The sequence below is a fragment of the Pinus tabuliformis genome, chromosome 6, assembly GCF_031772625.1.
Source record: "Pinus tabuliformis cultivar Carrire ecotype Pingquan chromosome 6, CPIR1, whole genome shotgun sequence".
In the NCBI taxonomy this organism is placed as follows: Eukaryota; Viridiplantae; Streptophyta; class Pinopsida; order Pinales; family Pinaceae; genus Pinus; species Pinus tabuliformis.
This window is the reverse complement of record NC_142292.1, coordinates 1,348,815,597-1,348,834,210: the sequence shown is the minus strand read 5'-3', so window position 1 is coordinate 1,348,834,210 and position 18,614 is coordinate 1,348,815,597.

Genomic DNA, 18,614 nt, shown 5'->3' with positions numbered 1-18,614 from the left:
TAGAAAGAGAGAATACTTAGGGATGAACACAAATTTGACCAAGGATAACCAGTATATGTCAGCACCATATGCCTTTAGGAAGGTGGTTAGGATTTCTTTTAATATCTAAGAAATCATCATTAAATCTCCCCATAGACCAAGGTACCATATGGTATTTTTGACACTCACTTGTAGCGCAAACCAATGGAATGGAACGAATTGGATTGGATTGGTGGGAAGTCCACGTGATATCCAAGTCTATTCCCACTATGTATGAGAATGAGAAAAAGATTGACAGACTTGAATGTGATTGATGGATTGTTAATTATTTTTCCTCTGCTCTGATGCTGAAATATTGAAATTGAAATTGTAAACAGACTCAAATTTCTCAAAATTGTGAAGGGAGAAAGGCATTTTTCAACTAAATCTGAGAAATGGTCAAATTTATAAACCGTTTGGATTGAAATGAATATTGTATTTTAAAGTTGTTTGTGTCTGTGGGAGAAATTGGTTGATGTACTATGGAGCCAGTTCTCTTCCACGTCCATCTCTGTTCTCCTCTTTGCCTTAACAAAACAAAACAAAAATATTGATGGATGAGAACAATAATAAGTGGTGCCAGAAAACCATGAGATGACAGGACACGAGCGGAGCAAAGATACAGACAACAACATAGAGTTTAATGGTGTCAAATATATATATTGACAAGGCCGCATAGCTAGTGTTCCCTGCAGCTTAGTATAATAAAATATTTTAATGTCATGATGTGTTGTATGTACTCCAAACAATAATAAAATTGTAAAATGAGTTATATGAATATTTGTTTAACTTTTTTATTAATTGTTTAAATATAATTGAACATTTTTTTGGTAGATAAAGGTATATATATATATATATATATATATGACATTGAAGAGAATGATAACAAGTTAATAATTATTTATTTAATATTGAATGATGACATTTTTTTTATATAATGCTCATATTATAGTACACATGTTATGTCATTAGAGTATAGATTGATATAATGAGAATTGTACACATGTTATTTTTACATATTTTTTCAAATTATTTTCTTGTAATTTAAAAAATAAAACCCATAAAAATGGAATTTTTGAATTTAATTACAAACCATTTGTGATTATGGTACATAGTAATTAATATATAATGCTAATTTCAAATTATCTATAGTAGATAGTAATTAATAATAGAGTATACAAAAGTCAATTCTTGCCATAATTACACAATAACAAGAGAGACATTTCAACTAATCATATTTGAGATAAATATAAATAAAGTTTATTTAAAAATGATAAATTTAATTTCATAATGTTAAACTTTGGATAAATTTTAAATTTTTTTTAGTCAAAGCAAAATTAATGGCAAGTCAATGAAAAACTGAATACATTATATCCTACCAGCGACAAGTATAATAAGCTTCACAAGTGTACTTGGAAAAAGTGTTAGGGAGAAAGAGGAAGTATTATATTAAAGAGTTTAATCTCACTAGTGGCCAATATCTCAATATTTAATGGAGAGCCAACTCTCATCAACTTTGTTGTGAAACTAGAGGTTGGGAAAGACTAAAAGAAGTTCGGGAAAAGAGAGTGTATTTTTACACTTTTGAAAAAAGAAGTTTGGGGGAAAGCATGTGTATATTTTTCATTTCCAGAAAAGTGGAAATAGAAAAGAATTTTGCTTTTAGAGTGTGAGACCTTCAAGGACAACAGGGGCACTTCCAAAAAAGTGGAAATAGAAAAGAATTTCTTTTTAGAGTGTGAGACCTTCAAGGACAATAGGGAAAATTATGCAAATATCCTGACAACTAGTTCTTGGGATAATTTATTCAACGAGGATACTGTTGAGAAGTCGGGATCATTCATTGTCATGTTGCATATGAAAATGGTTGAACATAGAAATCAGATTGCGAGGCCATCTGTCCCATATATTATCTTTAGCATAATGAATATTAAAATCTATTATTCTTCTTCTTCTTCTATACCCCACTTTTTTTCAAGTATACATAATGATGGTCAACATCAAGGGGCATGGCATATCAATCAGGGTGCCCCTTGCTCAAGTAGAGAGTTAGTCTATGGTCCCTATCAAATGGTTGAGTTAGAAGTTACAAAATATTTTGGAAATTTGATTGATATGAACAAAGTCAATTATTTGATTTTTCTCATATTAGTCAAATTTCTAAAATATCATGGCAATCAAGTTACATTTATAGATTTCATGCATCTTGGAGAGAAAGTGACAAAGTAAGAGAGCAACAATTACCTCTAACTCCTTAGAGTTGAAGAGTAACATGTTCACTTTTTCATTGTAGGATGTCAATGTTACTTTTACCATTTGGTGTTTCTTTTGTAGTGTAGGATAAACATTATTTAGAAAAATTTGTTTTTCACTCAAATTTCTAAATAGAAAATGTGATGTTTGGAATCGTTTTTCCATGTTTTTTAGGGATCATCATGATTTTGGAAGTGACCCAAAATCTTGAATATTTTTGAAATGACATAGAACTATGTTCTCTATGGATTTTTGTGTATGATGTCAATGTTATTATTTCTATTTGACAGTTTTCCACCCTTTTTTCACCACAAAGTGGAAATTGGGATGTTTGACATAGTTTCTACATGTCTCTAAGGAACTTGAGGATCTCTAAAGTGACTAAACGAATTTGAATACTTTTATGGATTTTGGCTTTGTTGGATTTTAGCTACAAAGAGATTTTGTAAGTTGTTTTGGATAACCCATATAATATGCCCTTCTTCTCTACCTCGCCTTCATCTTATTGGTATTCCTTCCATGTCTTCCTTCTATGGTTCCATGAGTTTCCTTGTTTGATGAGCATCATTTTAATTTTATTTAGAATTCTACGATGTCACCGGATATATTGTGGTAATTACTATTTCCATTTGGCACTTGTTCTATGTTAGGCTCTTTGCGTTATTGCTATTCCTCATGAGGATTCCCTCTATGGTTCCTCAAGTTCCCTTGTCGAGGGAGGGTCATTTCTTATTAAATCACATTTGCTTCCAATAGGGTTTGGTGTTTAAATATTTCTTATGACAATCCTTCAACTAAGACATCATGCTTTAATGGGAGTTTTGATGATGTCAAAATCACCCATGACTTGTACCTTGACTCATCTAAAATCACTAAGGGAATCTTGAGCCATGCCCAATCACCTTACCATTTGTGGTTAAACCATTGACACTGGTGGCCCTCAATAGGTTCTTGAGATCCCTACTTGTTTCTAAATCACACACCTATGGCCTACTTATTTTTGTAGGCTAGCAGGGTTGGAGGCTTTCACATTTTGTTCTACTTCTTTCAAATAAGATTTGAAACCTTCATGACTTATTTTTCAATCGTTGTTTTAATCACTTAATAAAATCTTATTTCAAAAGGAATGGAATATGAACCACACTCTAATTTTATTATCGTGCTTGAATCACTAAAGGAACGTGTCTAGTAGGTCCATATCATTTGACCAATCCCATTAAGAATGTTTACTAGGGTAGTAGGGTCACACATAGTGATCAAGGTGGATGTTGGTGGCCACCCACCTATCCCATTTAGAGCCCCCACAACTGTCTCTTTCAGATTTTCAGTTTCCTAAATTGTAGCACAGTTTACTATTTTTAGCAGTTTTTTGGGTCTTGAACTTCCGGAGCCATTTTGAGGCCCTAAACGACGTTTTTTGGGAAAAATGGGAGCAACATGGGTCCATAGTTCTCAGATAGGTCTTTCTAAAGAGATATTTCACGCATCAAACGGAGATCGTATTCCAAAGTTACAACCCCGGGAAGTTGATGTACCAATTTACCCAAACGGGGCCCACAGTTTGGCGTTTCATCTTCTAGGGTTAGGTTTTTGGATGTTTAGGTTTTTCCATTGTTTCTCAACAATAAATAGGCCTTCGAGCCTCATTCTAAGACAGTTCAGAGGCATGTAGCCGCCACATCTCTTCTCAGAGTTAAGCTACCATCGCCCTAGCTAGTTTATTTCCATTACTGTTTGTAAGCATATTTTAGTATTTTACATTAATGAAATGAAGTATTATTTCCGCTGCATATCTGTGTTTATTGTTATCTATGTAATTTGTTGTGTTCTTGTTTAAATCCAGATCACATAGATAGAGAGGACTTAGGGATGAACATAAATTTGATCAAGGATAACCACTATATGTCACGACCATCTGCTTATAGGAAGGTGGTTAGGATTGCTTTTAATCTTGTAGAATCATAAAGACCTCCCACCAAGGATGATGATACCATATGATATTCCTGACACTCACTTTTGGGTTGAAACTTCTATATTTTAACCTCCAAAAATGTTTTTTGGTCTTTTGGGCTTTGAATAGTTTGGTGTTGGGTATAATTTCACTTACTTTTGTCGATTAAGAGAGGCCCTCATCTTTGATTTAGATTTAAACTTCTTCAAAATAGTCTTATTAGTCCTTCCTTGCTTGCAAGAGTTCTTCCTTGTGTGCTCTAGACCACTCCATTTCTGCTTTTAATTTCTCAATTTTCTTCTCCTATATCCATGGGCTAGAGTAGACCAAGTTTTCTTGTAGTAAATTTTCAAACCTAGTTGTGTGAACTAGGTCAAATTCTAGTCATGAGATATGACCAAGTTCTTGGATTATAGAATTGAAAAGTGCAATCACCTAGGTTAGATTGTATATGAACGGGATATGACCAAGTTCTTGGCTTACCAAATACAAAAGTGCAACTTCTTTTCTCAACAAGGGGGATCAATCATGAAATTTGATAAGATTAATCCACATAGGAACTCACAAGTATCTAATAAAATCACTTATGAGAAGAAAGAGTAACGACCCATGTGATTGCTAGCCTTTGAGAAAATATCCAATGGAACAAACACTCAAAGCATCTTGGATTTTGGGAAATTAGTTTTTTTCCCTAGAAGCTACACAATAGACTTCAACCAATCATAACTTTCCCGCATCAATAGATAAAATATTATCATTAGAAAAAAAGGTCCATTTCATTATAAGAATCCCAAATGATCAAGCTCCTCTATGCATGTGCAATAAGATGTACCACTAGAAAATGTAAAGCCTTCTACAGTTAGTCGAAGATAGAAGTGTTCACCCATATCAACTCATGTTCCAACCATGTACCTAATAAAATAGGGGCCATTTAATTACAAGAATCCCAAATGACCAAGGTGTAGTAAAATCAACGCATGTTCTCACCATGTACTTGATAGAGCAAATGCCATTTCATTATAAGATTCCCACAAATCCAATATGGTCAAGCTCCTCATGCATGTGTAACATGTATAACTAGGAAATGTAAAGCCTTCTTTGATTGGCTAAAGAGTCAAGACACAAGTGTTCACCCACATCAACTCATGTTGTTGGATAAGATGTACAACGAGGGCATGTAAAGCCTTCTTTGATTGGCCAAAGACCCAAATGTTCACTCACATAAACTCATGTTCCCACCATGTACCTAATATATACAACTAGAAAATTTAAAGTCTTATTTGATTTGCTAAGGACCCAAGTCATCCAAGTCAAGTCATGTTCACCATGTACCTAATAAAAAAATGGCCATTCACCAACATCAATTCATGTTCTCACCATGTACCTAATAAAACAAGGGTTATTTCATTATAAGAATCCCAAATGTTAATTATCAATTCCATTTTTCAATTGTACTATGTGTGGCTCTTTGTATTATTGTTATTCCTCACGAGTCTTCCCTCTATGGTTCCTTGAATTCCATTATATAGGGTTTGTTTTTGAAATGTTGGTTATGAAAATACTTTAACCTAAGACATCTTTCCATGATGGAAATTTGCTTGATGTCAAAACCACCCAAGTATTGCACCTCAACTCATCTACAAACACTAGGGGAATCTTGAAGTAAGTCCAATCACCTTACCACTTATCTCTCAACCACTGAAATTGACAACCTCCAATAGGGGTTCTTGAGATGCCCACCCATTTCTAAATCACACATTTATGGCCTACTTATTTTTGGAGGTTAGCATGGTAAGGGACTACCAAGTTTTCTTTTACTTCTTTCAAATTTGATTTGAAACACTCATGACTTTCCTTTTCAATTATTGTTTTTAATTCTTAATAGAATGCTACTTCAAAAGGAACAGAGGATGAACTGCACTATAAATGTATCATTTTGCTTGAATCACTAAATGAACATGTCTATGAAGGTCCATGTCGTTTGACCAATGTCATTAAGAATTTTCACTAGGCTAGCAAAGGTATTGTAGAAAGAGAGAAGACTTAGGGGTGAACACAAATTTGACCAAGTATAACCAGTATATGCCACCGCCATATGCCACTAGGAAGGTGGTTAGGATTGCTTTTAACATCCAATAAATCATCATGGAATATCTTTCATTTCTACTTTTAATTTGACAATTTTCTTCTTCCAAATCCATTGGATAGAGTGGACCAAGTTTTCTCTTAGTAGATCTTCAAAATTAGTTATGTGAACTATGATAGATTGTTTTTGAATGGGACAGGACCAATTTCTGGGCTTATATAATCCAAAAGTTTAATCACATAAGATGGATTGTATATGAATGAGATAAGACCAAGTTCTCAACTTTTTTTCCTTAGAAAAAACATATTTATATTTCAAGATGAAATAAAAATACAATCCTCAAAATGTCTTCATCATAGGTTCACCATTTCTTTGCTTTCCTTGTTCTTGAAAGATGGATCATTGATCATAATTCCTTTATCTAGAACGTCCATCACTAAAGGATCAACTTTATTTGGATTTACATAATAAAAAACGAAATGTCTCTTAGTAGAGTCCGTATTACATCACACTAAGGCCCTACGCCTACTTAATTAAAAATTGCATAAGTCGAATTAATAACAATAACATATTAAACTTTAAAGTTAGGAAAGGATTTTAATGAGACTTCTTTCCCATTTCTTGTTCCTTCTTCAATCATGTGCAAGAGGTATCCACTCAAACCAACCTTCGACAGAGCATCAAATTGGGTGTTAAACTTCCTATAAATATGGGAAAGAGAGATTCAATCAAAGGTAAAGGCAAACATTTTGAGCAAGATTTCCACATTTTAAAGCCCTAATCTTTGAATCTAGTTTCCCACTTTCATCCATCGGATGACCAATTAAAAATCGCTAAATATATGAAAATAATTGCATCCTTTATTCTTTTCAACCTTTAATAATAGAAATAGGGTTTCCAATTCTCCAAAATTGTTGGACCTTGGACTCAAATATGACTTACCTTCGAAGTATTGTTCATCAGTAAAGAAGAGAACATAACCAACACCACATTTAGTACCCTCATCCTAACTGGCTCCATTGAAGAATCCCCATGGATGGGATCTATATATGTGTGGAGGAAATTTTATTTTCATTAATTAAAATTTGAGGGGATCATAATAAAAGGTAAAAGTTCCCATGCCTAAGGTTCCACTTTAAAACTGGGGACACCACTGTCCTAAAAAATACTTTCAGTTTTAGTTGTCCAAACTTTCCAAATAACTAGAAAATGAATTACTTTATTTTTTTTCAAATATCATCTTACAAACCACTTGAGAATTTATAAAACATCACCCTTTCCTTGTATGCTTTAGAGGTTGGTTGAGGATTCAAAATAGTTCCAAACTTGAGTTGCAAATTGACAATCATAAAAAAGATGCATGTTTGTTTGCAGACTATCATTACATAATGTGTATCATCTAGGATACAATAGTTTCTTTTGTTGAGGTCTATCCCAAGTTGGAAATTTGTTGTGAAGAAGGAGCCAAATCAATAACACAATTTTTGGAGGAGCATGTACTTTCCACATTCTTTTTCATCACCAATCGAAAGAAAAAATCCCCAAATATTGTTGCAAAACATAGCCAAGTGCCACACTATAGTCTGTGCCCTGACCTTGACATGTCTTGGATAGTTCATTTGGCCTCTCTCTTAATTATATTTTTCTTTCTCAAGTTCATTTAAGAGGATATTTCATTAATCAACCTTTAATCCTTCAATATTGGCATTATTAGCTGAGAGAAAACCCTCAACCCACAAAGAAGTGTCTTCATCTTTCAAAATTTTGTTTAAAGTACACTATCCTCACAACTCTAGATGAGTAATAATGGTTTGATCTAGGTAATATTGTTATTCACCCTGATATTGTGTCCAACCCAACCTACACTTGTGATCCAACATTAACCTTCCAAACCAAATGATTTACTAAAATAATAAATGCTAATATTAAATCTTTCTAGTGATTTGACACCTGTGCTATGGATTTTCTTGGACATTTGATGTAGTCTACCAAGCTACCAGGAACAATATATTTTTGATGAATGATTCAAAACCATAAATAATCTTTGGAGAGAATATTCCAAAGAGACTTTGTAGCAAGCAACTTTCCAAATAGGTGCAAGTTCTTAATACCCATCCTCCAATTTGTGTGGGCCTTGCAAGTAGGTCCTAATGAGCCTAGTTGGCTCCCTTGTATTACACACTATTTTTTTAGAGGAAATTTGAACAAATCCTTCTAATATTATCCAAGGCACCCTTTGGAATTGATGGAAAGGTTAAGCAATGGATTGGTATAGCTTCAAACATGGACCTAGTTAAAACTAATATAGCCCCCTTGAAATCCATCAAGAATGTTGATGATGGATTCATCCTTCAATTCAAGTGATCAACCAATTCCAGTCTATCTTTTTAAATCCATTTGGATTTAGGAAAAAACATAGATATTTTAAACTATCCAAGTGGTAAGTCCAATCACCTTACCACTTGTCTCTCAACCATTGAAACCAACCCCCTAGTTCTTGTGAGGAATGGAAAAAAGGTCTATGTAGAGAGCTAACTACATCTTCATCAATCCCACATATATATATATATATATATATATATATATATATATATATATATATATATATATATATATATATATATATATATATATATATATATATATATATATATATATATATGTATGTATATATATATATATATATATATCTATATGTATATATATGTATATATATATATATATATATATATATGATATATATATATATATATGTATATATATGTACATATATATACATATATATACATATATATATATATATATATATATATATATATATATATATATATATATATATATATATATATATATATATTTATGACCATACTAGTTGTAGAAGTAAAAATATCAAGTGTCTCCTTTAAATCACGACCCTTCTGAATAGTGCCCAAACCAAAGAGTAGAATATCATTAACGAAGAGGAGATGGGATATTATCAATAAACCAACAATTTTGACACCACTGATGATTCCTTGTGAACATGCTTGATGAAGTGTTTGACTCAACCCTTTTGCAACAAGTAAGAATGAATAAGGAGAAATATGGTCTCCTTGCCGTAGACCTCGAGAAGAATGAAAATGGGGACAATTAATTGTTTATTAGAATTGCATAACTAGTGGAGGTTACAAAAGCCACCAACCATTTAACAACTCATAAGAAAACACTAAACACAATAATAATAGTAAAAGAAAGTCTTGGAGACATGTTCATATGCCTTTGACAAGTCAATTTTGAGTACAAATAATGACAAATACTAAACCTTTATTGAATTCAAAGCTTATAGTGAAAATCCTATGGCCTTGTGGATAAATCTTTCCTCAAGGAAGCTAAGCTACTCAATGGAAATATATTTCGATAGAAGAGGTTTAATCCTCATAGTCAAAATCTTTGATATGATCTTGAAGGCACAATTGAAAAGGCCAATCAACATAAAACCTTCAAATTTGTCTAACTTGTTCACTTGAGGAATTAAAGTGAGAAATGTCGAATTTAGGACTCTCTTGGACTCAAAAAATAGTTTATTTAGGCTAGGGTTATGGGGATAGGAATCCAAATATTTTTCCACAACCTTATACGTTGAGACATAGTTGTTGACAAAAATCTCGTCTATCAGGCATGATTAGAACCCATTTTACAATAAGCCCTCCCATACTAACAAACCTCTTCTATCATTTGAAGTAAATAAGTTCCCAACACATCATAGAAATATATATAAAATTCAATCGTCCATCCATCTGGCCCCAAACTCTTTTCTTTTTGAAAATAATACATTGTTGCAACAAATTCCTTAGAGGAGATCTCCCTAAATATCTAGGCATTTTCATTGTCATTAAAAATTCTTGAAAAGTACATGAGGACCTTCATAATATTACCCATATTCAAATGATTTCATTCCTTGAAAATAGAGGAGAAATGATTGACCCCAAGACCTATTGAACCATGAAAAATTGCTACTATTGAATTTCCTGAGGAATCTTTGAGGTCCCAAATTGTATTTGTGATCTTTCTATGATTAGAAAGCCATTGGGAATATTTAGTGTTTTTATCCTCGAAAGTGATATAATTAGTTTGACTTTTAATAATCCAATATTGTTGGTCTAGGAGAAAATTAGATTTCTTTGAGTGAAAACTTCCATTAGAAGAGGTGGTCCCCAAAGTGAATCTACCATCAACGTAAGTCTCATATAAAGCTTTTAATCTCTATTCAATGTTATATAATTTGTTCTCTCTTGTGAGTTTCCTTTCATGGGCCTAATGAATATCCTTCTCTTTCACTACTCTTAAATATGCTATGCTACTAATTGAACACTTGCAAACTCAAGGTTCGCAAGATCATATTTTTTCTAAATTTCAAATACCAAGGATCTAAAATCTTCCATAGCTCAAGAGGGATTATACTTAAAAGGATACTTCAACTTGTTTGAACCATTACCTAACTCAAGCCATATTGGAAAATGGTTTGATATTCTAATCTTATCCACCTATGAGTGAAATTTTTTTAGTGTATCAAATAATCTTTGATGTATCAAAAAATGATCAAGTTGTTTGATAATTCGAATAACACCTTCTTGATTTTTAACTCAAGTTGGCTTGATCTCAATGGGCTCAATATCTAATAATCCCTCCTCTTCCAATTTGTTTACAAAATATTCTACCATCCTTTTTGAGTGGATCACCACTCCCCATACTTCATTTCTATTCAGTGTAAAATTAAGATCATTGCCTACTTTGAACCTATTAGGAGTGGTCCAGATTTTATTTAGGAGAGAGGTCCAAAATGCCTCCCAATTTTCATAAGTTCCATATATATTTAATAATTGGAGTTGTTGACCCAAATCTTGACAGTGGAATACAAAACACATGTAATTTTTAACTCTATACAAATAATTGTTGCAAAAAAGTTCTTAATAAAATAGAAAATATACAATGACAAACACACAAATTTACGCAACTATTTTATCCTATAAACCCAAACTTGGGAAAATTGGCAATTTTTTTTCATTATATTTTTAATATACATTATTACATTACAATATATTTCTTGCAATGTACATGAACTACCAGTCGAACTGTAGTTCCTTAACCAAAAATACAAAACCATGGGGAAAATCCACCATGCGCCACAAAACTGATTTTGGAAAAATTGTGGGACAAATCCCCCCTTATGTTCATGGTGAATATAAGTTGTGGAGAGAATATAAAACATACCAAATTTTTTCCTACTTATTGTTTTATTTTCAAATGGGGTGCCACAAGAATACATAGCTAACAATTTAGGGTAGTGATGCCCATTATTTCTCTATGCCAAGAGAACTTTTCAGTGCTAATTGATTTTGTTAATGCATCTGCAAAATTATTCAAAGTGTCCACCTTTACTAGAAACACCTTCTTGTCTTCACTCATATCCCTCATAAAGTGATATTGAACATCAATATGCTTTGTATTCAAATGATAAGCATGGTTCTTTGTTATGAAAATTGTACTTTTCTTGTCACAATATATACATATAGCTTGCTATAACAACCCCATACCTAAACACAATCTTTGTAACCAAACTAATTCCTTTCTCACATGAGTGGCTACCATGTATTCAAATTCAGTGGTTGAAAGTTCCACTATAGACTTTCTCTTGCTCATCCAGCTAATTGCTCCTCCAATTAGGTTAAACGCATACCCACTTGTAGATCTTCTACAATCCAAATATCTAGCCCATTATGCAACAACAAAGCCATGAATGTCCAACACTCGATCCAATATTGGTCTTCCTTGGTAGCACAATCCATATCCAATAGTGCCACTCAAATATCTGAAAACTCTCTTCATTGTTGTACAATGCTCCCCCTGTTTTCGACATATACTTGTTCAATATTCCCACTATAAACAATGTAAACTTTGAAACGGGAACTGATATTGTTACCCGTTTTGTAGAGATAGAAAAAAAGTGACCCGATTTTGAAAAGGGGTGATGCAGAACACACATGTTTTTTTAGAGCATAGTTTTTGGCACTTTAATTTTTTTAAATTCTTGTTATGTACATTGCATTTTAGAATGGTAGTGATTTTCATGCCGATTTAAAAAAGTGGTTATTCTGCATCAGACCCTTTTTTAAAAAGCCTGTTTTCTTGACTTTAACTTTTCTAATGTATGAAATGTAAATAATTATTTTGTAAATTTAATAATTTTGGAAGTGGTCTTCCTCTTCATAGTTTTTTGTTTTTATTTTTATTTTTATTTTTTTTGTAGTGAGGTTTTTATTGATTTGCATATTTAAAGAAGAAGGTCGATATTTTTCATTTTCGATATTTTACATATTTATACATCGTTAATTAAATTTTCAATCCAAATGAAATAATTCTCTCTAAAAAACAAATAAAAAATTATATATAAAAAAAGACAAAAATAAAAAATAAAAAATGTTAAAAAAAATATCTTATAAACCATAAAACAATTTGGAAATAAAAAACAAAATTAATATAGATATATATAAGTCAATAAAAATTGAGGGAAAAAAAAAACATGAGCAAAAACTAGGGAAAAAAAAAATTAAAAACAAACTAATAAAAAAAAAAAAAATTATGAAAAAATTTAAAAAATAGTAAAATTAATATTTAAAAAAAAAAATGTTAAAAAAATTATCTCACAAACCATAAAAGGATTTGGAAAACAAAAAAAAAACACAAAATTAAAATATATATATATATTAAGTAAGTAAAAATAGAGAAAAAAAAAAAAACAAAAACAAAAACAAAAACAAAAACAAAAAAAAACAAACAAACAAACAAATTTAAAAAAAAAAATAGAAATTAATGAAAAAAATTAAAAACTAAAAAAAAAAAAAAAAAAAAAAAAATGTGTATTTTTTTTTAATAATGTAATTATTTTTTATTAAACATAGATATTTTGTTTAAAAAAAATCAAAATTTAATTTTTTTTTTTAAACCATCTCTTTTATTATTAAAAACAAATTTTATTTTTATTTCTATTTTTTATTTAAAAATAAAATTATCCAAAAGATCTTTTATATTTAAAAAAAAAAAAAAAAAAAAAAAAAAAAAACCTATATTTTATATTAAAAAAAAAAAAAAAAAATTACACTAAACTTTTTTTTTTAAACAAGGTTTAAAAAAAAAAAATGAAAATTAAATTATTTTTTTTTAACAATTATTTTTTTTAAACCATTTTTTTTTTTTTGTTATAATTACGAATAGTTTTTTTTTATTTAAACCATTTTTTTTTTTTTTTATTTAAAATTTTAAAAATTATTAAAAAAAATTTTAAAAATGAAATCAGTTTTTTTTTTTTTTTAATTAAAAATTAAACAAAATTTTAAAAATTAAAAATTTTAAAAAATTAAGATCGTTTTTTTTTTTTTTTTTTTTTTTTTTAAAAATTTTAAAATTTTAAAAATTAAATGTTTTTTTATTTATTAAAAAAAAAAAAATTGGCGCCCCCCAAGAGCGCCACCACGAGCGGCCGGGGGCACCAAAATTATTTTTTTTAATTAATAAAAAAAAACATTTAATTTTTAAAATTTTTTATTTAAAAATTTTTTATTTAAAAAATAAAAAAAAAAATAAAAAACGATATTAATTTTTTAAAATTTTTAATATTTAAAATTTTATTTAATTTTTAAATTTTTAAAATTTTAAATTTTCAAAATTTTTAATTAAAAAAAAAAAAAAAAAAACAGATTTCATTTTTAAAATTTTTAATTTTTTTTTAATAATTTTTAAAATTTTAAATAAAAAAAAAATTAAAATGGTTTTAAAAAAAAAACTATTCTTAATTATAACAAAAAAAAAAATGGTTTAAAAAAAAATTATTGTTAAAAAAAAATAATAATAATAAATTCATTTTTTTTTTAAACATTGTTTAAAAAAAAAAAAATTAATGTAAAGTTTTTTATTAAATATAAAATATAGGTTTATTTTTTTTTTTAAATATAAAAGATCTGTTGAATAATTTTATTTTTAAATAAAAAATAGAAATAAAAGTAAAATTTGTTTTTAATAATAAAAAACGTTTAAAAAAAAAAAAATGATTTTTTTTAAACAAAATATCTATCTTTAATAAAAATTAATTACATTTTTTATTAAAATAAAAAATACACTTTTTTTTTTTTGTTTTTTTAATAATTTGAATTTTTTTTTTTGTTTCTTTTTAATATTAATTTTATTAGTTTTTAAATTTTTTTCATTAATTTCTATTTTTTTTTTAACTAGTTTGTTTTTAGTTTTTTTTTTCCCCAATTTTTTCTAATGTTTTTTTTTTTAATTTCTCTATTTTTACTTACTTTATCTATATATATATATATATATATATATATATATATATAGTTTTTTTGTCTTCCAAATTCTTTTATGGTTTGTGAGATAATTTTTTTAACATTTTTTGTTTTTTAATTTTTGTCTTTTATATATATTTTTATATATATTTTTTTAAGTAATCAACATTTTAATCTTAATTTTAGTAGCTTTTAATTTTTTTTTTAAGTTTTTTTTTTTTTTTTTTTTTTAATTTGTTTTTAATTTTAATTTTTTATTTTTTTGTTTTCTTGTTTTTCTGTTTTTATTTTTTTTTTATTTTTCTATTTTCACCCACTTAATTTTTTGTTTCTTTTAAATGTTTTCTTTTTTTTCCATATATATTTTATTTTGCCATTTTTTTTTGGTTTACAAGATTACTTATTTTTTTCCCCATTTTTTTAAAATATTTTTTTTACTATTTAATTGTTTATAATTTTTTATTTTTTTTTAGTTTTTTAGTTCTTATCATTAATTTCGTTCTTTTTACATTTTATGATTGATTTTTTTTTTCATTTATTTTTGTTTTATATTTTTCTTTTAATAGATATTTTAATCTATGTTTTGTTTTTTTGGTTTTTTTTTGTGTTTTTTCATTGTTTTAATTTTTTTTTTTTTATGTTTTCATTATTTTTTTAAATTTAATGTTTTTTTGGGGTCATGATAAAATATTTCATGCCATTATTTCGAGATGTTGAAATCTAACTTTTGAAAAAAAAAAAAAAAATCTTCTTCCAGAATCAACCCTTTTCATTTTGAGGGTGTTTTTTGGATAATTTTTGCGCAAAAAATTGGTTTTCACCGCCATTTTTAAAACATGTTGAAAATTTACCCAAGAAAAGAAAAGGTGTTATTCCAGCATCAACACTTTTCACTTTTAGCACTGTTTTTGATGTTTTTTCAGGGTTTTTTGGCCAGAGTTCCCGTTTTGAGTTTATAGTTCCCGTTTCAAAGTTTACATTGTTTATATGTGAAATGTTTGGTTTGATAAAAACCATTGCATACATAAAACTTCCAAGCACATTAGCATATGGAACATGGAACATGGGGATTGACTTTGGTCATATTTTTTTCTTGTTGCAAAGTTAACTTCTATTATATTTATTTTATCTATTGTTGTTTCTTTTGATTTGGAGGTAGATTAGATGGATGTGAAGAAATCATTTTCCCCATGTAGGAATGCTATCTTCACATCCATCTGTTCTACCTCAAAATAAAAAACAACAACAATAGATAAAATAAATATAATAGAAGTTGAATTTTCAATAGGGGAAAAAATGACCAAAGTCAATTCCCAACAACGCAATCCTCAAACAATGACAAATGTAGGAATTATATCAATAGAGGGTTTCCATCCCATTACTAGGCCCCTTGAAAACCCAAAAGAATCTAAAGAAACTAAAATTCCAACGAAGAATCAACTATTGCAAAATATTTTCTACATTAACATAAATTCTTGTAGAAAATAATGTGAGGATGATGAGAAAGAACTAAATTTTTGAGGGCTAATTTTTGGCTCGACCCCCCAAGCCTCACACATTCAAAAAGAGAATCTTCATGTTTGAACTCCATGAGGGGCATGCATTACTCTAAGTACCATTTCAATGAGTGTTTATCCCTATATATAAAGCCCATGTTAACCAAAAAACCCCTTATTAAGTTGTAGATATTGAGTGATTACATTTCTATTGTTATATTGTTATGTAAGCTAGAACCCCTCATGGTCCCATTTTATTATAATTGTACCATTTGTATCATATATATATATATATATATATATATATTAATGAGAGCTAGTCTTAGGATCATCAAATATTGTACTTTTCATTGTATTTATTGTAAAAGGAGGTTTCCCCTTTGAAGTGAACTGTAACTATTGGTTTGTTCTCATTTTTAAGGTGCAAGGATCATAACAATAAGGATTTGCTTACCTTGGTTGATGTCACAAGCTACCCTTGATTGTGCTAATTTGAATGTTAATTTGTAGCTTACCTTTGAGACTCAACTTGATTCCTTTGTTGAATTGAGGCTTCTATGATCCATATCAAGTTCTTGACGATGAACCACACTGGTTGGTTTGAAACGTGTCGACAAATGAAATATCATGTGATTTACGCCGAAAAAAAATCTCTCATAAGCTTGATTCCTTATAAGAATCTTGTTCCAACTCACCCGATTAAATTCTCTCCCTAGAGAGGAAGGGAGGAAAAGGATGAAGGATGAAATAACCTTATCCTCAGCCTTTTTGAGGTTTAGATTTGGATGCCAATTCGATGACCAAATCAACTGCTTCAAGTATACTTTCTTTTGAGTTATCAACCATATTGATTATGTTTAAACCTGGTAAGAAATACACATTGCCCATAGAGAATGAATCCTTAATTAGAGAATTTTGGACTGGGGACAATCTCACTTCTTTCATCAAGGGAGAGCAAAGAGGAAAAGGAGTGTGAGAGCCATATATATATTTTTAAGACTATTTAAGCCAAATATATATTAGAATACCATCTTAGTGTTAGAAAATTGATTACAATATAAAATTTATGATCTAGATAATTACTTGTGAATTCAATTTAAGTTTATCTTAGTGTTCTCTTTTCTTAACTTGTGTGTGTCATCAAACAATTATACACTTATTAACAAATATCACAATGCACAAAAAACAATAGACACCAATAATTAGACCAAAGGCCAAGGCAAAACCCCAAAGGCGAAAACCCAGCAAATCTTTTTCTTCTATAGTCCAATCAACATGAAACTCCAATCTAAGACAACCTTCACAAGTGCTAAGCCCTTCCTTCCAATTATCTTCTATAAGATCACAAAAGTAAGGCATAATTTCTCACCATGCCATAAAGAAAAATGCTTGGATCACTATGCTTCTAAAGTTTGAAACTTTTCCCATAACTCAGTTAAGATAACAAACTTTTTTTTTAAAACCAAAATGAGTATAGATTTGTATTAAAAAGTCGCACCAGTTCGCAAAAAAAATAGGGGATTTACAACAATTTATCCTTGCTTCTACAAGTTGGTAATGATTCTTTGTCCATCAAGTATGTTGCATAAGATATGGTTATTCTGCCTACAAAATTTTCCCATTCTGGGGTATTTACAGTTATAGCTTCGAAAAAATTGAGATTGAAGGTATATACATTTACAATTAATCATGTTGATAAAAACGTAAAAATAAAAGAAAGGAGATCAGAAGTCCATTGGAGATGGGAAGTTTAGATCTAGGCTAGGAGAAGCATCTTCTGCGCCTTTGGAATTCTCCTGATCTGTCATGCCCTCCATGTTTTCCTCCATGCCTTCCTCTATGGTTTCCACTTTAATCTTCAAAATTTCCAACTGATCTCACAGTGCATCCACCTCGTCCTCCAATTTTCTGATGTGTTCCCATTCCTGCATAGTCATGCTCTCATGAATTTGTTGGTGCATGCTACATTGGAGTTCGGTTAGGGCCTCTCGCAAATCCCAATGGTCCTGGACATAAGTGATAAAAGAAGGTTAGTTTCTACCACCCTGCCTTGAGAAATCGGCCCTCAGCCCTCCAGACCTCGACCTGTGGCTTCCCCATGTGCCCAACCAATAACTAGCATCTGTACCCTACATTTTGGCTTCCAGAACTTCACTTTTTAACCGGCTCCAGTAATTTTTGTCACTGTTTTCCACGTTCTCCTGCAACTAGGCACCCTTGCTAATCCTCCAGAGACTGCCCTGTTCCTCGACTGATATGTGCCACCCAACCTCACTCCAGCTCCAATTATCCTCCCACTTCAGGAGAGATTTAAGAACCCACCTAGTGTCCCAAAGCCAAAATGCATGCAAACACTCAGACCTTCCAAAGCCCACGACCCCTCAATTATTTTCAGAATCACATTAATTTCCTTTAAAACCTCATATGGATAGACCTTCAGCCCCTCATGCTGACTTTTAACAACATAAAGCCCTACCTCCGTG